The 25,000-nt window shown below is 33.8% G+C and overlaps 1 protein-coding gene across 1 annotated transcript in view; it reads left to right on the top strand.

Annotated features, from left to right (window-relative positions):
* The window catches only part of LOC145268830 (LIM/homeobox protein Awh-like), a 490,339-nt gene that overhangs the window by 374,935 nt on the left and 90,404 nt on the right, over positions 1-25,000 (top strand). The gene's annotated exons all lie outside the window — the stretch shown is intronic.

Raw genomic sequence — 25,000 nt, 5'->3', positions numbered from 1 at the left:
TTATATGTACAATTCAATAAAATAAATAAGTCGATTAAAAAACGATCGTTAAAATATATCCAAAGCGCTTTTCGTTCAGACAAACATTTTCAAGGGTCATAAGTCTGAAAATTATAATTTTTTGAATATTTGGTAGTGATATGGAATAAGAGCGGAGAGGAGGTTAAGAAAAAAAACAAAAAAAAACCTGACTACCCAAATAATTCTAACTGAATTCTAATATATATATATATATATATATATATATATATATATATATATATATATATATATATATATATATATATATATATTCAAGTAGGTTTGATTGAACACAACAGAGTTATTCTTTTTTCAGACTATTTTTTATATCTTTTCACTTCGCTGAGCGGCCTTTTATATTTTAGCCGGCATGTTATATAAAATGTCGCCCAATAAAATAAATAAAAGCAAATAAATAAATACACCAAGCCTAAAAGGGAAAGAAAAAGAAAAAGATAACAATTGCTCCTGATAATAATTGGATGCACCGATAGAAAACGCTTAAGTAAAATATGGTTGGATAACAACTTTTAGGCGCCATTTTATACGACATGCCGGCTGAAAAAAAAATACTCGGCGAATAGAAAAGATATCCAGAAAAATCGCAAAAAGAATAACTCTGTCGTGTTCAATCAGACGTGCTTAAATATTGACTTGTTGCCAAATATTACTTCATTTAATCACATAAACTAATATACGAGGATATAATTTTATGCGCTACGTTTCAGTATTTACTTCAACAGTGTTCAATACATAGGTAGAGCTAGGTAGTAAGTTATGAAAATATATATGGCGATTAAGCTACACAGAATATTCCGCGATTAAGCTACACAGAATATTTTGCGTTTCAAACGCGGAATATTCTGTGTAGCTTAATCGCCATATATATTTTCATAACTTACTACCTAGCTCTACCTATGTATTGAACACTGTTGAAGTAAATACTGAAACTTAGCGCATAGAGTTATATCCTCGTATATTACTTTATGTGATTAAATGAAATAATCATATATATACATATATGGAGATGGTAATTAATAAAAACTGAAGAAAGTGCTCAATACTGTTGTAGAGCAAATATGCGTTTTATTTTTTATTACCGTATCTTTCTGTTAAGTTACATTATTGTTTCGGCTACTCAGCCGGGTTTTTTTTGTTTTGTTTTTTTTGTCGTCTGTAGCGTCCTCAGACTTTTACAGAAATGCTCGCTATTTTGGGATGAAAGATTAAAAGTCTGAGGACGCTACAGACGGCAAAAAAAAAAAAAACGGCCGAGTAGCCGAAACAATAATGTAACTTAACAGAAAGATACGGTAATAAAAAATAAAACGTATATATATATATATATATATATATATATATACGCACACACACACACACACACACACACACACACACACACACACACACACATATATATATATATATATATATATATATATATATATATATATATATATATGTGTGTGTGTGTGCGTGTATGTGTATATATATATATATATTAAAACATACATTGTGAAAAACAGCCGAATTCTCTATTTATTATTATCTTGTACCTAATACATAGTAGTGATATCAAAAGTTTTTTTTTTAATAACTGTTACCATTAACCAGAATCAAATGCTCATACGTATATAAATAGTTTTTAAAAAAATAGCGATTAACCTATGAATGTAGGTTTGCGTATGTAAACATTTTTAATTGACTACTCCTACCAAGTTCAACTGTTTTGTTTTCAATTTTTACCGCTTAGCCACAATTGTTTGCCGGCTAAAAACCAGATTGAAAGTGAACTGCAGGTTGAAATACCCTATATATCAAGCTACTACTCTGACGACCAATTTCAATATTCAGTTTGCCTACGAGTGTGTTTGTGTATATATATATATATATATATATATATATATATATATATATATATATATATATATACGTTTTATTTTTTATTACCGTATCTTTCTGTTAAATTATTGTTTCAGCTACCCGGCCGTTATTATTTTTTTTTTTTTTTTTTTTTTTTTTTGCCGTAAAAGTCTGAGGAAGCTACAGACAGCCAAAAAAAAAAAACGGCCGGGTAGCTGAAATAATAATGTAACTTAACAGAAAGATACGGTAATAAAAAATAAAACGCATATTTGCTCTACAACAGTATTGAGCACTTTCTTCAGTTTTTATTAATTACCATTTCCACTATATATATATATATATATATATATATATATATATATATATATATATATATATATATACCACATTTTTTGCAATTTTATAAGTTCCAAATCTCAGCGACTGCTGATCAGAATTTAACAAGTGAGGGCTCGTTGCAAAGCTAATGACCTGAATTCTGTAGTGACCTATCTAATATTTGCCCTTATTTTTGCACATTAAGGGGATCGTTCATCATCCAGAGCCTATTTTTTTTTTTTTTTTTTTTTTTTTTTTTTTACAGCCATAAAATGTTTTAATCGTAGTCATTTGTTTTCCTAGTTTTGCATGTGAATTACAAAATATCGCATGTTTGATGGAGGGAAGACTAAAACCTGCTGCTATGGTTTCAAATGATCTGAAACATTAGCAAGGGGAGACTTGATTCCAAATATTTCTCATATGTTATATTTCCCTTCTTTGGTTTTCATACATAAAGTAAATTTCACAGTTTATAAGGATTATTTGATACTGGAGATATTCATAATCGTACGACGCTATTTCCAAAAGATGGGAAATATAACATATGAGAAATATTTGGAATCAAGTCTCCGTTTGCTATTATTTCAGATCATTAGAAACCATAGCAGTAAGTTTTAGTTTCCCTTCCATCAAGGCCAGGGTTTTGGGATATATATATATATATATATATATATATATATATATATATATATATATATATATATATATATAGAGAGAGAGAGAGAGAGAGAGAGAGAGAGAGAGAGAGAGAATATAATATAATATAAAGCTGTGTGTGTGTGTGTGTGTGGTTACGAATAGGCTCCTATATGGTTGACTACTTTAAAAAACTGATTGCATATAATGATAGAAGATGTATCGAGACACAGGAATGGGTATGTTTGATCTGGCAGAATGGCGGTTCATTAAAATTGTGGGGTCTGCGTACGCGCCTGGTCCACAAAGTATGGAAATAAAAAATTTAAAAATTAAAAAAAAAAATGTTTACAATTGTTTTTGATATAGATGTACAAAATAATAATTTGATAAGTATGTTTTAACTTAAATAGGGATAGTATAATAAAATTGTGGGGTCTACGTTAGCGCCTGGCCTCCATAGAACGGAAATAGGCACAAACTTTAATAAAAAAAAACTTTTCATATCCATCTGCTTAAGTATACTTTGATAATTATGTTTCAGTTTGAAGAAATATGGTATAATAAAATTATGGGGTGTTGTTCGCGCCTGACCTCCATAGAATGGAAATATGTCACAAAGTTTAACAAGGTTTTTTAAAATAGATCCACAAAATATTGTGATAAGTGTTTCAGTGTGAACAGGTATGGTATAATAAATTATGGGGTTTATCTATTTTATTTTTACTTTCATCATATTTTTGCTTTGGTTTTGATACCCCCAAATTCGAAGCTATCTCTTTACAACCCTTCCTTTTCATAACCTATCATACTTTCATAAATCAAAGTTTCATTTTCTGTAGGCTGTTTTTGAACCTAGTCAACGACGGGTACTTTTGCTAGTATATATATATATAATATATATATATAGTAGAAATGGATAATTAATAAAAACCCGAAGAAAGTGCTCAATACTGTTGTAGAGCAAATATGCGTTTTATTTTTTATTACTGTTTTTTTTTCTGTTCAGTTACATTTTTGTTCCAGCTACGCGACCGTTTTTTGGTCGTCATGTAGCCTCCTCAGACTTTACAGAACTTTGTAACTGAACAGAAAAAAAAACAGTAATAAAAAATAAAACATATATATATATATATATATATATATATATATCTGGATATCTTTTCTATTCGTTGAGTGGTCTTTTTATTTCAGCCGGCATGTCGTATAAAATGGCGCCCATCATATTCTACTCAAGCGCTTTCTATCGGTGCATCCGATCATCATCAGGAGCGATTGTTGTTGTTATCGTTTTCTTTTTCTTTTCTTTGTTTTTCTTTGAGGCCTGGTGTATTTATAGTTTTTTTTTGTTTTGTTTTGTTTTTTGGGGGGGTATTTTTTTTTTTTTTTTTTTTTTTTTTTTTTGCTTTTTGTTATAAAAGTGGTGCAGGATGGTCAGGGGCGAATTATTTTTATTTTTACTTTCGATTTTATCATTTTATACTTTATTTATTTAGTTTCTTTTTAGTTATTAAATACGTTTAGTATATTTCTCTCGGTATTAATTGAAGTCCGGTTCAAAAGCGCTGTCGTTTTTTTTTATAAGCATGGCTTCTAGTAATTTTAGTCGTCGTGTGCAGTTGTTAAGGTATCTGATTTTAGTATTGTTATTTAAGATATTTCTAATGTCGGACGATTGTAGGTTTTCATCATGGGAAGTTAGGTCTTGTTTTATGGCGCTATTGTCAGCTAAATGATAGGTTAGTCGTCGGGAGAGTGTTGTTGTGGTGTGGCCTATGTATGCGTTGTATGAGTTTTTAGATTTGTTTCATAGACATTCTTTGAAGGGGAAAATAAATTCATACACTACATTAGTTTGGTTTAGTGTGGTGTCAGTATTATTGTTTTTAATTATTAAATTGGAGATTTTAAATTTAGTATAATATATTATTTTTTTGATCTTTTTGTTTTGGTCAGTGGGTCTGGTGTATCTTTTAATTAGGTTTGTTATTATTTTTCAACTTTTTCGTAGTTTGTGTGTAGCTGGTTCTTATAGTATACTCTGATGGAGTCGTTTTTTGTTAGGGTTAGGTTTTCTGTTTTTCTTCTGGAAAGAGTTTAAATAGTTTTATGTGCTTATCGAAGATTTTATCGGGAAAATTAGTGTTTATTGGGGTTTGTTTTATGCTTGTTAGTTCTTTGTAAAATATTTGTCGGGTCGATGCTATACAATTTTTGAGCGCCATTTTATACAACGTGCCAGCGGAAATACAAAAGACCGCTCGGCGAATAGAAAAGATATCCTGAAAAATCAAAAAAAAAATAATAACTCTGCCGTGTTCAATTAGACGTGCTTGAATAATAACTTGGTGTACAAATACACACACACACACACACACACACACATATATATATATATATATATATATATATATATATATATATATATATATATATATATATATATATACCTTATTATTTACTTCTACCTCCGTTTCCTTTCTTCCTCTTTTTCTCTTGTCGCTTGGAATATTTTTCTTTTTATTGCGTCCAACATACCTCTCTTCCTTTTTGAAAAGCATCCAAATTCCTTGTTCGTTCGTCGGCCATCGTTCAAGATTCGTAAAAGAGCCTCTGCCCGCCTCCAAGAATTCGGTTCCAATCCATTACTGGAGTTAATGAAGAACAAGAACGGGCGAACAATGACGGCATCTCCATTTTGGTGGCAATCGCAACGACGAACCTCTTAGCAACCATGGAGACGATTCTTGCTAAGACAATGGTTGGCATCGTTTACCTTGAAAACGAGGAGACTCGCCATCGGCAGTTGGTTGCTCAGGCGCAGACGAGAGACAAGCAAAGAGCCGGAACAACACATGACGGCCTTTATACGCATAAAAAGGATATAGATGCGAATGTACACACACACACACACACATTACAATAGCTCTGTTATCTGATAGGTGAATGTACGCGCGCACACACATACACACACATACATATACGCACATTTTACAATAGCTTTGTTTGAACTAAGTGGCGATTGCAAGCATACACACACATATACATATATACACACTACAATATATCTGTTTTACCTAAGTGGCGATTACATGCGCACACTTGCACGCAAACATGCGCACTACAATAGTTTGTTTTTTTTTTGGGGGGGGGGGTTGTCCTAAGAGGTGAATACACATATATACATGCACACACACACACAACAACAACAACAATAGCTCTTTTGTCCTAAGAGACGAATACACACATATACATGCACAAACACACACACACTACAATAGCTCTGTTTAGCCTAAGAAGCAAAAACTCACATATACATGCACACACCCCTACACACACACACCCGCACACTACAATAGCTCCTTTTGTCCTTATAGGCGAATACACAAATAAACACGCACACAAAAATACACACTACAATTGTTCTTTTTGGCCTTTGGGGCGCATACATAAATACACACACACACACACACACAAACAATATAGTCTTATTATAGATAAAAAACAATAATTTTTACACGGGAAATATTTGACGTTACACCGGTATAAACTTTGCCGTTGTAACGTAAAATATTCCCCTGTAAAAATTATTCTTGTTTATCTACAATAAGACTCTTTTTAAGATCGTCAAGCTTTACTATCAGCTGACGTGATATTGTAAACAAACACAGACGGAATTTGACGAATGACCTTATCATTATGTTTTATTTATTTATAAATTTTCTCGTGTGTGTGTGTGTGTGTGTGTGTGTGTGTGTGTGTGTGTGTGTGTGTGTGTGTGTGTGTGTGTGTGCTGTGAATTAGTTCACCAGGCAAATTATTCCTCATAATATATAATAATCAATAGAGGATTGATTCTATAATAATACATACGCAATCTGCATGAATTAAAATATCATGTTTAAGCGTATTGTATGACCGGGCAACGCCGGGCGTCCCGCTAATTTATATATGTATATACAGGGTAACCAAAAAAATGGGCCCCTACTCTAATTAGGCCCCGTTTCTTAGTGTTTTGTCCGAATGAAATGAAACTTTGATTATAACTAGTTTATTATATTCAAAACATCACATCAAAACACTAGGGTCTTTGGCCTTTTTTTCTCCGTCCTACAGCATATGTTCTAGATGGCCTCCATTTAGCTTTGGTTTTTTGGGGGCGTCACCCTGTATATATATATATATATATATATATATATATATATATATATATATATATATATATATATATATATATATATATATATATATCTGTGGATCTACATCTAGAGAACTAAAAGTTACAAAATAAAACTTTCTTATAACCAATAGAATTCCTTTATTTAATTATACTTTTTTAATCAAATTTCTTTTTTCTTGCTTTTGTTTTTTGCTTTGAAATAACTCAAAATTAACGTAGTGATTGTACTTTATTTTGCGACGTCACCATGTTACGTAACTTTAGCAGAATGGCATTCTATTAACGTAGGCCACGCTCGACTTGGTTAATATGCGTGTTCACCGACCAAATCAGCAACTAAATGAAGGTTTTACGAAGTGTGTTGTCCACCGTTTGTACTCTTTAAATTTAACGCTTGTCAAAAAAAGACAGACAACGCTAACAAATATACAAACATCCCGTTTTGGCCGATCGAACCCAACGAGGGCTTATCCTTCCCCCTTTCTCACACACCATGTGACATCCCCTCACCCCCCCCCCCATTTCCTCGCTACATACCACACTCGTCTCTCTCTTTCTCCTCACAAAGATTGATGCGAAAGAAAAACGATGCTTATTTAGAAGTCAACCAAATTTATAAAAAAAAAAAAAGTAACAGAAAAACCTTTATGGTGTATTTACTCGTAACAAAACGAAGATGTGATATTCCAAAAGTCACATACACTGATCAAGTACGTTTTTTTACTAAGAAAATCAAATTTTATGACGAAGCGAGAGGTAAGAGTTTGATCGGCCAAGTTGAATAAATAAGAGGTAGACAACTCAATTCGAACTACCGAGATAAAACAAAAATCAGCCGTAAAATGGGTATAATTTAGCATCAAAATTCCCTAAAAATCGTAAATTTTAATTTTCTTAGTTAAAAAGCCTAATTGATCAATTTACTTGATTTTTGGAATATGACATCTTCGTTCCGTGACGATTACGAGCATCATAAAGATTTTACTGTATTTTGGTTTGCTTTTGTTTGTAATAAGTGCAATTGTAAGTAAGCAACAGAAAAGCGAACAAAGGCTTTCGGTTCGGAGAGATTAATCGTTGACGTATGCGGAACGAACGCTTCAAGAAGATAAGTCGATTTCTATCCTCTCTTTCCCCACCATGCGGCGCATGCGCCCATTTCCTCTGTTTAAACCTTAACACACGCCACCGCCGTTCTAGTGCCGCCCGCAATATGACGCACGCTCGGCTGGACATGCCTGCATTTGTTGTCGGCCTACCATGTCCTTCCTAGCTCACGTATGTATTTATCAAGCCGGCCCTCGGCGCCCATTGGCGACCGCTGACAACGTTTCAGTCGCTCTTCCTGCTTTTCGCAGACAATTGGAGACGGATGAGACCACGACTTCCGTAAAGCAGGCCAGTTCACTGAAAATGACGTCATGCAAGTGGTAAAGCTAATAAGATCTGCCGAATTAGACTGTCAATAATAAGTGAGACCTTTACAAAATGCATTTAAAAAGGGGAGAATAAGGAAAATGATTTATAATGAAACTGAACTTAATTAAATACGAACAATCCGCCCGACGTTGTCCGGTCCTAAAATACGTTTATGTATGATATTTTAATTCGTGCACATTTCGTATTTATTATTATAGAACTATTTCTCTATTGATTATGATATTGTACCCAATATATAGTAGTGATTTCAAACTTTTTTTGTAATATGACTGCGGTAGCATCAGCTAGAAATCCAAAAAAATTTAACTTATATATATATCAACTAAGAATTAATCTATCTATCTATATATCTATAAAAGTGAAAGTGTCTGTGTATCTATGTGTCTGTGTGTACATTTCCCTACGCAATAACTCTGTCAATTTTAAGTCCACAGACTCGAAATTTGATATACAGGGTACTGAGATTTGGGAAAATTGATGTGATTGGTCTTCGGCCAGAAAGTTGGCGATTAAAGGGTCAAAGTTTCACGATTTGACCTTTGAGAACTCTACCAAACTCCTCGGACAATTTTGAGTCTAAACACTTGAAATTTTAAATATAGGTTCATTTGACATGGATCTAACTTAATAATTTAATTTGAGCCGAAATCAATAAATTTTAAGGGGTAATAATCGGGGTCAAAGTTTAAAAATTGACCACTTTTTTTTTTTTTTGCTCAACATACATCTCCAAATACCTGAGCAACGCCGGGCACCCATGCTAGTATATCTATAAAAGTGAACGTGTCTGTGTGTGTGTCTGTCTGTGTGCATTATCCTTCGCAATAACTCTGTTAATTTAAAGTCTACACACTTGAAATTTAATATACAGGATACTGAGATTTGGGAAAATCTATTTGATAGGTCTTCGGCCAAAAATTTGGCTGTTAAAGGGTAAAAATTCAACGATTTGACCTTTGAGAACTCTATCAAACTCCTCCGACAATTTTCGGTCTAAACACTTGAAATTTATGATATAGGTTCCTTGGACATGGATCTTACTTAATAACTTTAATTGATCCCAAAACAACTGTTAAGGGGTCATAATAGAGGTCAAAGTTAAAAAAAAAATTAACCGTTTTATTTTATTTTATTTTTTTACTGAGCATACACCTCCAAACACCCGGGCAACGCCGTGCACCCATGCTAGTCTATATATCTATAAATGTGAAAGTGTCTGTCTGTCTACATTTCCCTACGCAATAACTCTGTCAATTTTTAGTCTAGAGACTCGAAATTTGATATACAGGGTACTAAGGTTTGAGAAAATATTTGTGTCCGGCCAGAAATTTGGCTGTTAAAGGGTCAAAGTTCAACGATTTGACCTTTGAGAACTCTACCAAACTCCTCCGACAATTTTCGATCTAAACACTTGAAATTTATGATATAGGTTCATTTTGGACATGGATCTAACTTAATAACTTAATTTGAGCCCAAAACAATAAATATTAAGGGGTCATAATAGAGGTCAAAGTAAAAAAAATTGACAATTTTTTTTTTTTTTTTTTGCTCAACATACATCTCCAAAATACTCGGGCAACGTCGGGCACCCATGCTAGTATATATATATATATATATATATATATATATATATATATATATATATATATATATATATATATATATATACATATATATATTAAAAATTGTTTAGAAGGTCAGAAAAACGTTCGTACCGTCTGTTTCAAGCCTAACATAAGGGGGACCAGTTAATGGTAAATCCTAAATAATGTTAGGCTCTCGTCAGCCAACAACATGGCTGACGAGAGCCTGACATTATTTATGATTTACCATTAACTGGACCCCTTATGTTAGGCTTGAAACCGACGGTAGCAATGTTTTTCTGACCTTCTGTACAATTTTAAATAAATAAATATTAAGCTTTTATATCTTTGTAATCAAGCACTTTGTTGGAATTCTTTCCCCAAAAAACAGCAAACACACACACACACACACACACACACACACACACACACACACACACATATATATATATATATATATATATATATATATATATATATATATATAAAGTACTAACTAAGATCTATGATTTATTTATAGTTTCATCAAATACTTTTGCAAGCAAAATCCGATCCCGCATTTTGCTAAATCCTACCCTCTGATGAGAAGGAAAGTATTTCTTCGAAACTCCGCGGATTAAGGACTATCCACTTATTTAGTGTTTCCTTTTTTAAATTAAATATGTTTTTAACTCTTTTTCAAAGTGTTTTTAGCATTTTATATATATATATATATATATATATATATATATATATATATTTAAAGGGGGTTAGAGCAATTTTCTATAGAGCAGAGTGTATTTTAATGTTATAGTAAAAATACTAATATAATAATAATACAGGAAAAGAATAATGCTCGTTGTAAAGCTCAATAGGTAAATATCCTAGAGCTACTTTTATATTTGGTAAGGTGATTGGTAATTTATAATTCAGAAACGATGTTTTTTTTATTGTAACAATAAAAAAACGTCGTTTCCGAAACGATCGTACAATTTATTGGCTTTGTTGTGCTCCTTCTTATGAAACGGATTTTTAATTTTTAATTTTAATTTTTAATTATAAATTATCAATCACCTTACCAAATATATATATATATATATATATATATATATATATATATATGTGTGTGTGTGTGTGTGTGTGTGTGTGTGTGTGTGTGTGTGTGTGTGTGTGTGTGTGTGTGTGTGTGTGTAAGCTAAGAATTAATTTTAAACGAATAATTGTGTTATTTCTGCGTTAAAAGTCTTTTAATATTTTAATCCTGGAAACAATTATTTTCTTAAATATTTACATACAAATTCCAGCAATACCGATATTTCAACAAAACCATCAACATCCCTTATTTTAAATCGCCAAAAAATGACAAAATCAAAGATTAAATAATTTATGAGAGACAGTGACATCCTTATATTTTAACATGTCGTATTGTGTAAGCGTTCTTTTTTAAACGTTTTGTTTTATCTGCTTAGGTGTGACCAACAGTACTGACGTCAGCAGATAAACGAGATTTCTTGGACAGGCCTGCTTTACGGAGGTCTTTACGTTGCGTCAATTGTGACGCTAGAACGAGCATTATGGGGAATTCATTTATAGCTCCCCAGCTATGATTAGTCAATGACTTAAATATAAGCCATTATATAAAAACTAGTCGTTCAGCCCGGCTTTGCTCGGGCCCTATGTACAGTTCATAACTTATATATATATATATATATATATATATATATATATATATATATATATATATATATATATATATATATATATTAAATAGTTTGACTCATGTTCAGGTAACCTACATTTAAAATTTCAAGTGTTTAGGCCCAAAATTGGCGGAGAAGTTTGGTAGAGTCTGCGAAGGTCACCTCTTTCAACTTTGACCTCTTGCCAGTCAAATTTTCGCCACAAAACTGATTAAAAAGCTTGCTGTATGTCTGAATACCCTTTATTTAAATTTTCAAATGTTTAAACCCAAGATTTTCTGAATAGTTTGCTAGAGACCGCAAAGATAAAGTCTTTTGAACTTTGACTCCTTAGTAGCCAAATTTTCGGCCAAACCCTGATTAAAAAGCTTGCACTATGTAATATATATGATGATTGCAACGTCTCTTGTCAGACGAGTGCCACTCCCTCAGACATTTAAAATTCATGAACCCAAATGCCTGAGAGAGTATCTATACAAAGATGATGTTACAGAGTCTTAGCTTTGTACGACAGCTAAGTCTCTCTCTTGGTTCAAAATGTTGAGATCCAGCAACAAGCAAGAGCAAGATAGCCAGCAACAAATTAAACTGCAGACCAGCTTAATGCGGGTACTGGTCTCCCGCTTTATGGTTTTTTAAATCAGAGATTTGCTTCTCCTAGAAAGGTTGCCTTCACCACGGCTTACGGGAGCCCTCTCTACCCCAATACACACATACACGCACACAAATATACACGGTGCTAGTTGGCCGTTGACCCAGAAAAGGAGTTCATTCGCCCTTTTATATATATATATATATATATATATATATGTGTGTGTGTGTGTGTGTGTGTGTGTGTGTGAGAGAGAGAGAGAGAGAGAGAGAGCTACTTTTATATTTGGTAAGGTGATTGATAATTTATAATTCGGAAACGATGTTTTTTATTGTGACAATAAAAAACATCGTTTCCGAAACGATCGTACAATTTATTGGCTTTGTTGTATACCCTTTATTTAAATTTTCAAATGTTTAGACCGGTAGAGACTGCAAAGGTCCATTTTTTTGTAACTTTGACCCTAATTTTGACTTCTTTAACATCTATTGTTTGGTGCTCATTATCAAATTAAAAAGTTTGATTCATGTCCAATTAACCTACATCTAAAATTTTTCAAGTGTTCAGACTACAAAACTGGCGGAGGAGTTTGGTAGAGTTTTCAAAGGTGTAATCTTTTAACTTTGATCCCTGGACAGACAAATTTCTTGCCGAAAACCGATTAAAAAGATTCCCCAAATCTCAGAACCCCTCTATGTCAAATCTCGAGTCTGTAGACTGAAAATTGACAGAGTAATTTGATAGGGAAATGTAGACACAAGCACATACACACACACACACACACACACAATTTAACTTTTATAGATATACATCCTCATTCAATCCCGGGCAACGTCGGATCTCTCTGCTAGTATCTATATATTAGGTACGGCAAAAATGGCCGAATAAAGATGGGGGACTTAGTTTTGAAAGCCGATTTATCATAATTTTTTTTGTAGGTTTCCGACTATTTTTTGATTGTATTTGAAAGATTAAAGACTGAACTTAATTTCCAAAAGGAAAAAACATATTAAAAAAGTTATAAAAAATGTTTTCACGGCGAGCTAACAAATTCAGCTAAATTTTGAAAGTTAAATAAATTAATTGTAAAAAATACTTTGAAAGATAAATATTAGTTTCCTGGGTCTATTTCAAACATAATTAGGTATTCCTGGGTCTATTTCAAACATAATTAGGTATTGAATTAAATTAACAAAAAAAAAATACACCTTGTTTGTACAAAAAATAGCTTAATTAGCCCCCCAAATCGAGGGATTCTGCCCATCGCAAAATCGCAACAAACGGAAGCTTTGTAAACATCGATTATACGGAAGCCCCAAATCTGAGACAGTCGAACGGCTGTCTGAAAATGACGTCATGTAATTAAAAGGAGGTAGGAGTGCTGGTTTTCTGCCCCTATCCCAGACGTGCATCCGTACATTCCTATCCTGAAAGTTTGTATCATTTTTACCATTTTTTGATTTAATTATTTTTCTATGTTCCTGTTTTTAAATCAATATTTTTTTTTCAAGATTATGTAAAAAATTTATGTTACGTTGAAAGTTTCACATTCATGCAAGCAAAGAAAATATTAGAATCTTACATATAAAAATTATGCGAAATCTGTCGTTTTAAAACAAAGTAGAAATATTTTTTGCAATTATAATTTTTTAATGTGAAAATATTAAATAAACAATGCTTTAATTCAATAATATCGGTAGTTCGAGAAATTAATTTTTCTTCGAGTTTTATCGAATCCAATTAATATGGAATTTAGTTGTTGTTGTTTTTTTTTTGTTATGCTCCTATAAAAATTATTTTTTTATTGTTACAATTTACGAAAAAAAAAAAAGCAAAAAATAAATTCATGCATTTTTATTTACTACTAAAAAACATAATTTTAGTAAAGGTATTTTTTTGTTTAACCGAAATAATACATTTCCACTAAGATTTAAATAAAAATACTTAGTTCATTATATTCCGTGATCATTATTTGATAAATACTGAAAATTTTATTAAAATTGGTTAATTTCCTGATTTTTGGTGAATTTTTAAGTAAAGGGAGGGGTCAAACTGTTAATACATTTTGAGCATCGGCTATTTAGTTCGCACGTACCTATCAATTATGCTTTTAACCAGAAACATTCATTTCAAATGTGCCCCTGTTATATTAAAGAACCTACTGTTGATTTTATATACCAGGCATTTCGGCTTGTGCGGTAATAAAACTTCTGAAATACACTTGTGATTTTAGACTGTATAACGTGTTAACTTCCGTCAAAATCGTCTATTCTTTCTTTCATCAAATTTTTTCGTTGATCATCAATACTTATCAGAGACATTCCGATACAAAACCTATCAAAGAACGCTGCCAGATACATAAAGCACATTTGTGTGAAATTTCATAAAAAAAATTTGCTCAACAGTTTAGGAGTCCATAGGCAACGAACTCACGCACACTGTTAGGTGAAAGTATAGAATAATTAAAAAACACCCCCCCAATGTTTGAGTATCGGCATTCATTTTGCACGTACCTACTATATATTAATACCGTGGTACCTTTTAATGTACATACGTGTGTCACGTGTGTCATATATTAATACCGTGGTACCTTTAATGTACGTACGTGTGTCACGGTTTCCATATTATAAATTATTCGATCGGGAGATCCTATTTATTAAATAGGAGGATAAAAAAGGTAATAACATACTGCGAACATAAAATTAGTGTATAGATACGCTAATTTAATGTTCATCGTATGTTATCAGCTTCTACCCTCCTTTTTTAATAATTTTTAAGTATAGGGAGTATGTTATCAGCTTCTACCTTCCTTTTTTAATAATTTTTTAAGTATAGGGAGGAGGAGTCGAAATGTTTATACATTTTGAGCATCAGCTTTTCATTTTGCACGTACCTAAATGTTTACAAAATACAAGCTTGTCGTTTTTTACCGATAAGTGACAGACGAGGTTATGTTTCTCTAGAGAACATAGTAAGGGGAGATAATCAGTGACTGTTTTGACACATGCCTATCTTTATATGTTATTTTGGTACTTTGTACAGTTTAATCAAGACATTAAAAAAATGAAAATGCCAAAAAAAAAAAAAAAAAGAAGTTATATTGTACGTAACCACGGTTTCCATATTATAAATTATTCGATCGGGAGATCCTATATATTAAATAGGAGGATAAAAAAGGTAATAACATACTGCGAACATTATAGATACGCTAATTTAATGTTCATCGTATGTCATCAGCTTCTACCCTCCTTTTTAATAAATAGGATCTCCCGATCATCGAAGACGAAATGTAAAAAGAACAAGGCCGATAGCCATTAGTCGCGTGATCTTGTGTAATGAATGAATGCGTGAATGTAGGATTGACATGAAATTCTTAAAGATAAACTAAAATGACCGAAAAATGGGCTTAAATGACTTAAATAAATAAAAAGTAAATGACTTAGAATGACATTAATGACCTTAAGAATGACTTGAATGCTTAAAAAATAACTAGAATCCTTCAAAAACAACTTGAATGATCTGGAGAATGACTTGAATGGCTTTGAGACTGACTGGTTGTAAAGTGGGTGATCATTTTACATTAAATTAATACAGAAAAGTGATCCCCGCTTTATATCACAAAGTTACAAGCATAAGTACAGCACGTAGTAAGAACAGACACTTCTTGGCCAAAAGGCCAAGAAAAGCTTTAAAAGTTAAGAACTGCATCTATTAACAACAGATCTTTGATCTTAACCAAAAAGGCTAAGCACAAAAGTGTTACGGACAGACCGACCGACCGACCGACCGACAGGCCGACCGACCAACCGACGGAATGACTTATAGAGTCGCTTGCACGGGATAAAAATATTTAAAAAAAAAATAAAAATGATGTCGCTTTTGGGCAATACGTGAAGATAAAATATACCTTCTTGGTCTTTTGGCTAGGATCCAAAAGTGGTACTCTTCTGTCTTAGATGGTATAATTATATCGTCAGGGTTCCGTTTGCACTGGGCATCCATATAATGAAACCATCTCACAAACTTCTATGAGGATATTGGAGATAAACCGTAATAACCAGATATATTCTGACACTACATTAACCAGATTACTTGAATAAATACTTTTACAGTTTTAGCAAAAGGACTACTATAATATCGCGGGGTCTCCATTTACGCTGAACATCCACATGATGTTCAGCGGCAATATATTACATAAGAAAGACGCCGCCGTGGAATTTCCACAGGTCCTACTAGTATATACATAATTAAGATAAGATTTTCCATCTAAAAAACAACATGAACAAAATCAACAATATCTTTTTTTAATAGCAAACAATAAATTAAATGATTTGAGAGGGAGAATTGGAATCCTACATGTCTACATGCAGTGCGTCGCCGTTCTTTTTTGTTTTACTTAGTACCAACAGCTCTGACGTCAGCAGATAAAAGCGACTTCTTGGACAGGCCTGGTTTACGAAGGTCGAGATAAACCTTTCACATCCGACCTGGGGGGAAACGTTGAGATCGCAGTCGAGTTAGCCGCTCGTTATGAACCTATTGAGTATTGAGCTACAAATTCTGATTAATGGCGTGGGGTTGGGGGGGGTCGATGTGGGATATAGTCAGGGATGGGTAGAGTACAACACGCGGCGGGGGTCTGGGGGGGGGGGCAGTATTTGTTGACGTCATCGGTCTGAGGGAGATAACTGCATTTTCCTAAGAGGTTCGTTTTTTTTTTTTCATATGAGTGTCTTGAACGCTAAAACCAACGCAATTTCGATGGGTTATAGTCAGCTAACGTACTTCCTAATTGTCTGAGGAGCGCTACCGAAAGCAGTGACGAGGCAAACCAGTCCCTTCGCTTTATTACACATTGGATCCTTTTTTTTTTTAATTTTTTTTTTAATTTTGGGATTTGTATTACTATACACATAGACTCCAAAAAGTTGTCAAAAAACAAATATATACCAAATAAATGTTATCAAAGGCAAGATAAGTTACTTTTTATACCTAACTGAATAATTTTTAGTGTTTTTATTTAATGTAAAATGTTTATACAGCTCGAAAAACATACAGTGTTTACCGATGTATTGGAAAATTAAAAATGGCGCCGGACTCTCTATTGAACACGGTAAGTTTGGGAAAATGAATTAAAAATTAATATATATATATATATATATATATATATATATATATATAATACTGTTAAAACCCACACGGAATATGTGTCAGCCTATGTCACGGTAACATACATTGAGCGAGTTTCCAAGTATTTCGTATATTTTTTTTTATTTCTAACTCATTTTTGACAACTTTTTCGAATCTATGTATATAGTAATACAAATCCAAATTTTGCTATTTAATTTTAAAATTACATTTGATTTTAATAATTTTATTCATATACTTTTGGAAACATATATTTATTATATTAAATTCAATTTTTTTTTTTACACAGTGATCACCACTTATCAAGGCCCGGAAGCCACTCAGGGATAAGGGTTATTGCAAGTACATTACGTTAGTGTGGAGATTTGATGAAGTGTTTACTTAAGGGGGCGGTTCATTAGGAATTTGTTAACGTTGGACTTGAAGGCATCCAAGTTGTAGTCCGGTGGGAAGCAGGCAGACGGAACAGAGTTCCACAGGCGTGTAGTTCTAAGAAAGAAGCTTTGTTGATGGAATCCGCGTTTTGATTTAGGAACAGATAAGGAATGGGGAAAACTTTTGACAGTGGATTCAGCTAGACGGGTGTTTTTCGTGAAAGATTGGCGAGGGGTGGACCAGAGATGGAGCTCAGACGAGCACCTGCCATGGAAATAACGATAAAACAAGCTTTATTTTGTAAAATTAAAATAACTTTTATGTTTTTAATTTCATAAACTGTACATTTTATAAACTTTCAAATATAATAAAAACTTTTCTTCTATTTTACTTCACAATAGAAATACTGAAATCTATTTTTATGAAGTCTATTTTTATGAAGTCTATTTTTATCGCTCTCAGCCATGGTTTGCTTGGTTGTCCCCTATCAATTATTCAAACTGTTCTGCGTCTGTGTGTATAAACAGCGTCTATTTAACAGATGCTTCTTTAAAGTCATGATATGTGCAGTGTGTCGTCTAGTGGTTAAAATAGTCTATCGTTGTAAAATGTTCATTGTGTGTGCAGTCGTTTCTTCACACACGTAGTTAACAAGCGTTATTACATAAACTTTTACAATCAAACGATAACAATATGTCTGCTTGGCTCAGACCAAAAGAACCACATACCTTCTTACTTGGCCAAACTCCTAAAAGAACGCCATAACAACGAGTCATAATTTGCATGGGTTTTATTCCTCATATAAATCGCTTCTTCACAAATACACGTACTTAACAAGCGTAATTACATAAACTTTTACGGACAGTTTTTCTTACAATCAAACGATAACAGTATGTCTACTTGTCTCAAACCAAAGGAACCACATACCTTCTTATTTGTCCAAACTCCTAAAAGACTGACAAACAATATGGATTTAGACAAGCCCGTTCCACAGCAGACATCCTCACTGTGATCTCTGAACGTATATACCATTCACTGGACAAAGCGGGGGAAGGCAGAGCGGTAGCTCTAGATATATCTAAGGCTTTTGACAGGGTATGGCATGAGGGTCTCCTCAGTAAAATCAGATCATACGGTATCACTGGTAGAATACTTAACATAATTAAATCCTTCTTAGATAAGAGAAAAATCCAGGTAGTCCTCGACGGTCGCACATCTAAACAATATGATATAAATGCGGGGGTGCCCCAGGGTTCTATCCTTGGACCTCTATTGTTCCTGATATTCATAAATGACCTCCCCGACAACATTGCCTCTGAGATGGGTATATATGCTGATGACACTACACTCTATGGCAGATACGACAGGAAGACGAATGAACACATTTCTAAAGAAATGGCAGAAACACTAGAGGAAGACCTCAAATCTGTAGTGGAATGGGGACAAAAGTGGTTGGTCGCGTTCAATGCTGCCAAGACTAAACTAGTTTCATTCAATAATTACAAGAAACCCTCTCTACCACCCATAGCAATGGCCAACGACTCTTTATCTGAGAGTCCATCTTTCAAACTCCTTGGCCTAACGTTCACAGGAAACATGAGTTGGAACAATTACATTGAAGGCATTGCCAGGGCCGCTGCAAGAAAGGTAGGCTCTCTCTACCGTGCTAGAAAACTACAAACACCCGCAAGTATCCTGTACCTCTATAAGGCCACCATTCGCCCATGTATGGAGTATTGCTGCCACATCTGGGCTGGTGCATCTGCTACTAGTCTCTCGCTCCTTGACAAGGTTCAAAAGAGAGTCGCAAACCTGATAGGCCCTGAACTGGCATCTAAGCTTCAGCCTCTGTCCCATCGACGAAATGTTGCATCCCTCTGCCTTTTCTACAAGTATTTTAGTGGTGAATGCTCTGACGAACTGCAATCACTTGTGCCCCCACGACGCGAGCACCCTCGACAAACCCGACAGGCTACTAGATCCCACCCCCACACTGTAGAGGTCCCTAGATGTAAAAGATCTTTTTACTCCAATAGTTTCTTCCCCAGAACCGCAAGACTCTGGAATTCCATTCCAGGTCTCTGCTTCCCCAACAGTACTGACATGCAGAAGTTCAAGTGTAACGTGAACCGACACCTTGCTGCCCAAATCCCTACATAGTACCCCAGTAGTTGTTGCCCCTGATAGTAGCCCCCTACACCAAAGTGGCAATTTGCCTTGTTTGGGGTGAAAATGTAATTAAAAAAAAAAAAAAAAAAAAGAACGCCATAACAACGAGTAATATTTTACATGGGTTTTATTCGTCATATAAATTCCATTGTCGGAGTTTTGCACGCTGAGTCTCTTTCTACATTTTCACCCGTTCCCTTTTCTGCTTCCAACAGAGTCGCCCACACGTCTGTTCGCTAACGCGTTTCTCGCCAACTCATTAGTCTGGGCTCTACTAATTAACGATCACGTCAGCAAAGCAGACCAAATCACGTGTGGTTAACGTAAGCCAAAACCTTGTTTTACTTAACTAACCAAATTCGAATCTACTTCAAGATTTCTAAATCGACTTTGTTTATTTTATTTCTTTGTTAAATTCCTGACTAAACATTCCAAGTTGTAAATCCACATTTTCCAAAATCTAATTGCTTTATTTTTCTAATAATAATAATCGACCACGTTTACACGGCGTTGTCCGGTCAATATCTAACATTAGCTGAAGAACTCTCGCCCATTCTTTCAACGAGACTCTTAAGTTGAAAGCCATGTTTAGTTTCAGAACAGTTTCCGATGGTTAGTTATTCTATACAAATCTTGGAGATGAAGAATTCTCAGTGGACAGCTGTTCTGTACAGGTTCCAGACTTTATAATTTTGTAACCAAAGAGCAAAATATTTTTCCCGTGCTGACATGAAGAAAACATAAGCAAGGTTACTAAAAAAAGATGGAGCAAAAAAGGTTTAATTTTTATGGAGCAATTCTGGTTTAATTTGATTGATTCGTCAGTTTCTAGCAGCAGCGTTTATAAATAGAATGCGACCATATCCCCATGAATAGTCAAAAATATTGCAACAACAACAACAATAATAATAATAATTATTATTATTATTATTATTATTATTATTATTATTATTAATAATAATGAGAAGAAGAAGAAGATTGGATTCTTTGGTTGTTTTGTTTTACGGCATATCAATCCTTCTCGGATTATTTAATGCCGAATAATTTTGGAAAACAAATTTTTATACTTAAAGTTCTTTATATAATCAGATATTTATTCATGGAGTTTGGTTTGGTTGTTTTGTAGAAGGTTATTATTCTTCTTCACTCTTTGTATCTTCAATCACTAGTTTGTAGTGTTTGGTTTAGTTGCTTTGTGGTTTTTATTTTTATTTTGTTCTCTACCCTGCAGAACATGAATGAGTTTTGTAATGAGAAAGGAAAAAGAGTTATAGTATTAATGTTTGGTACATTTTAAGTAAGGAAACCAGTCGAGAAGTGGGGGGGGAGAAAGAGAAAAGGAAAAGGGGGGAGCTGTTTTTTTTGTTGTTTTTTTTTTTTTTTTTTTTTTTTGGTTTATCAGAACATAATTAAGTTTTGCAAAAGAGAATTGAAAATCAAAAAACAACGTCAATGTTAGGTGCATTTTATCCCAGGAAGCCAATATCTTCAGACAGCCTGATCTAGTAGCACTAGAGAAGAAGAGGAAGAAGGAAAGGAGGAGGGGAGGAGGAGGACAAAAATAAAAGTAAAAAGAAATAAGTTGCCAGACATTTTTTGTACATGCATTTAAAATTGTCGTAGTCTCTTGAAAATTCAGTATGTTATTGCTATACATCTTATGCGATGACTGACCCATTTTTATGATTTCACGTTCAAATGAACAGCTACAGCAGGAATTAGAATACACTCTACAAAAGCCTGAGTGTCACAGCTGATGAATTTCAAAGGGGGGGCGGGCGCGGGCTGTTGTTTTTGTTTGGGGTTTAACAGAATTTAATTAAGTTTTGCAAAAGAGAATTGAAAATCAAAAACCAACATCAATGTTAGGTGTATTTAATCTCAAGTCTTGGAGATGGCGAGTTCTCACTAGACAGTTGTTCTGTATAGGTTCCTGGCTTTATAATTTTGTAGCCAAAGAGCAAAAGGTTGCTGAAGAAAGGTTTAATTTTTATGGAGCAATTCTGGTTTCTGATTGGTTGATAGCAGAACGTGAATTAATTTGATTCGTCAGTTTCTAGCAGCAACGTTTATAAATAGAATTTCCCAACTCTGAGGAACTGTGGTGTCGTATTTCTGATATTTGTATTAAATATAAACTAAAAATAAAAATGTATCTATATATGAATGATAATAAACCCTAAAGAATTTAAAAAAATAGAATAATTAACCTTTTTTCTGATTGGTCTAAAACTTTTGGTTATTTGAAGCCGCCATAAAAAAGAAATAAAAGACTGCCATCTGTTAGCATAGCTAGAAAGCAATCGTTCGTTTTGGTAATTAGAAGAGCATCGTCACCCCTCCCCCCTCCTCCCGGGGCAGCTATACTCTGGTAAGTTGGCGCGTTGTATCCTACATTTGTTTTTGTTTTTAATTTTTCCAGTTGGATCCAATTTTTGCGGTGCGTTAGTTTATTAAGAATGGATTTCTACATAACACCGTTGTTCCAGTGCGGTTCGTGTTCTGCATAAGTGCCAAAGCGTGTTAAGGTCCTTTCCTGATCCTGGTGAACTTGAAGAAACAATCCGATCAACTTTAATCGTCCTTCTAGTATAAGGAGTACATGAACAGATAAAAACCAAGTTTTGTAGGCCTATCTAATCTCTTTTTCAAGTTTTGTAGGCCTATCTAATCTCTTTTTCAAAGTTTGTAGGCCTATCTAATCTCTTTTCCAAGTTTTGTAGGCCTATCTAATCTCTTTTTCAAGTTTTGTAGGCCTATCTAATCTCTTTTTCAAGTTTTGTAGGCCTGTCTAATCTCTTTTCCAAGTTTTGTAGGCCTATCTAATCTCCTTTCCAAGTTTTGTAGGCCTATCTAATCTCTTTTTCAAGTTTTGTAGGCCTATCTAATCTCTTTTCCAAGTTTTGTAGGCCTATCTAATCTCCTTTCCAAGTTTTGTAGGCCTATCTAATCTCTTTTTCAAGTTTTGTAGGCCTATCTAATCTCTTTTCCAAGTTTTGTAGGCCTATCTAATCTCTTTTTCAAGTTTTGTAGGCCTATCTAATCTCTTTTCCAAGTTTTGTAGGCCTATCTAATCTCTTTTCCAAGTTTTGTAGGCCTATCTAATCTCTTTTTCAAGTTTTGTAGGCCTATCTAAACTCTTTTCCAAGTTTTGTAGGCCTATCTAATCTCTTTTCCAAGTTTTGTAGGCCTATCTAATCTCTTTTCCAAGTTTTGTAGGCATATCTAATCTCTTTTTCAAGTTTTGTAGGCCTATCTAATCTTTTTTTTTTCAAGTTTTATAGGCCTATATAATCTTTTGAAAGTATTCACAAAACCTACAGAACCATACTCATTATAAGCCAAAAATATTGCAACAGGGGACACACTATCGAAGTCAACTTTTCTATACTGTCCACATCTAATCTACCACTGAGGTCATCAGATTTCAACCTGTCTTTAAGACTCACATTACACATCTATCATATCATTCTCTTCATGCAACGCATATCCCCAACCCTTGCTGACTAAGATTAAATTCCTTAAACTAAAATTCACACTAGTTAGCGTAATCGCTACTCACTGTCGTAGTGTCCCAGATATATACAGCGGGGTTTTGTTTTTTTTAGAGGCGGCGAAATTTAAATTGGCAACTCTATTTACTTCAATTACAGATTTAGCAACTACCGGTCATTTTTTAGTTCAGCTTGGTATGGCAATTCATTATGAAGAAACTGACACCCGAGCAGCGCTTGCGAATTGCAAATAATACGATCTATTTACTGAGAAAAACATTTGATGAACGGGAAATTTTACGAAATAAACTTGTTAACTGACCACCTCGTTTGTGCGATTTAAACCCATTAGAGTATTTTCTTTGGGAATATGTAAAGTCCTATATCTACACTGATAAACCAGACACAATAGACCAGGTGGAAGACAATATTCGACGCATTATTACCGAAATAAAGCATAATTTAATGCATAGAGTTTGTGAAAATTGAACATCATATATGAACATAGCATAGAGTTTGTGAAAATTTAACATCATATATGAACGAGCTGCTGAGCCATATGACTGAAATGACATTTAAATCATAAATGCCAAAAAAAAAGTAGGCTCTCTCTACGATGCTAGAAAGCTACTTACGCCTGAAAGTATCCTGTACCTCTATAAGACCACCATTCATCCTGGTGTCGCATTTGGGCTGGTACATCGGCTACTTGTCTCTCACTCCTTGACAGGATTCAAAAGAGAGTCGCCAACCTGATAGGTCCTGAACTGTTATCAAGGTTTCAGCCTCTGTCCCATCGACGAATTTAAGCTACATTCTTTATTTTTATCTTTTACTCAAAGCTTCTTTAGAATATATATATATATATATATATATATATATATATATATATATATATATATATATATATATATTAATGTCGGTTAGGTATTGTTTTATATAAATCAAGTATATAGTTACTGTATAAATATAATGGTCTTCAACAAGAAGTAGAGCTGTACATTTATTTGGTATGTATTTTATTTGCATTTCTATTTATATTATGTTTAGCTACATAGTTGCAGACATGTTTCAATTGAACGACATCAGATCACGTTCTTAATATGGATGCGGGATTAAAACTTCCTTTCTCTTCTCATTGATCTCCCTCCCCCCGTCTTTATTCCCTCCATCCTTTCCCCTCTCTTACCTTTTCTTTCTTTCGCCCTTTCTTTTCTTTTTATTCTCACTTCTTTTCTTCTCCTACTTCTTTTTTTCTTCTTTCTTTTTCCTCTACTTTTCTTTCTATTCTTTCTCCCCCATCCTTCTCCTCCTCATTCCTTTTTTCCTCTTCTCTTCTCTTTGTTCATGAGTCCCTTCTTTTTCTTCTTTTTCTTCTATCATCGTCTTATCTTTCTTCCTTTTTGTGCACGCAAGCTAATTAGAGACGGATTCGTCGCCCACCTCCCCACCAACTACACCTCCACACACCTTTTACTCCTCCTGCCCCTCCCCCA

Source organism: Euprymna scolopes, chromosome 44, assembly GCF_053919585.1.
Source record: "Euprymna scolopes isolate OS-2025 chromosome 44, ASM5391958v1, whole genome shotgun sequence".
In the NCBI taxonomy this organism is placed as follows: domain Eukaryota; kingdom Metazoa; phylum Mollusca; class Cephalopoda; order Sepiida; family Sepiolidae; genus Euprymna; species Euprymna scolopes.
Note: the sequence above shows the minus strand (reverse complement) of the source record. Positions and strands in the feature narration are given on the sequence as shown.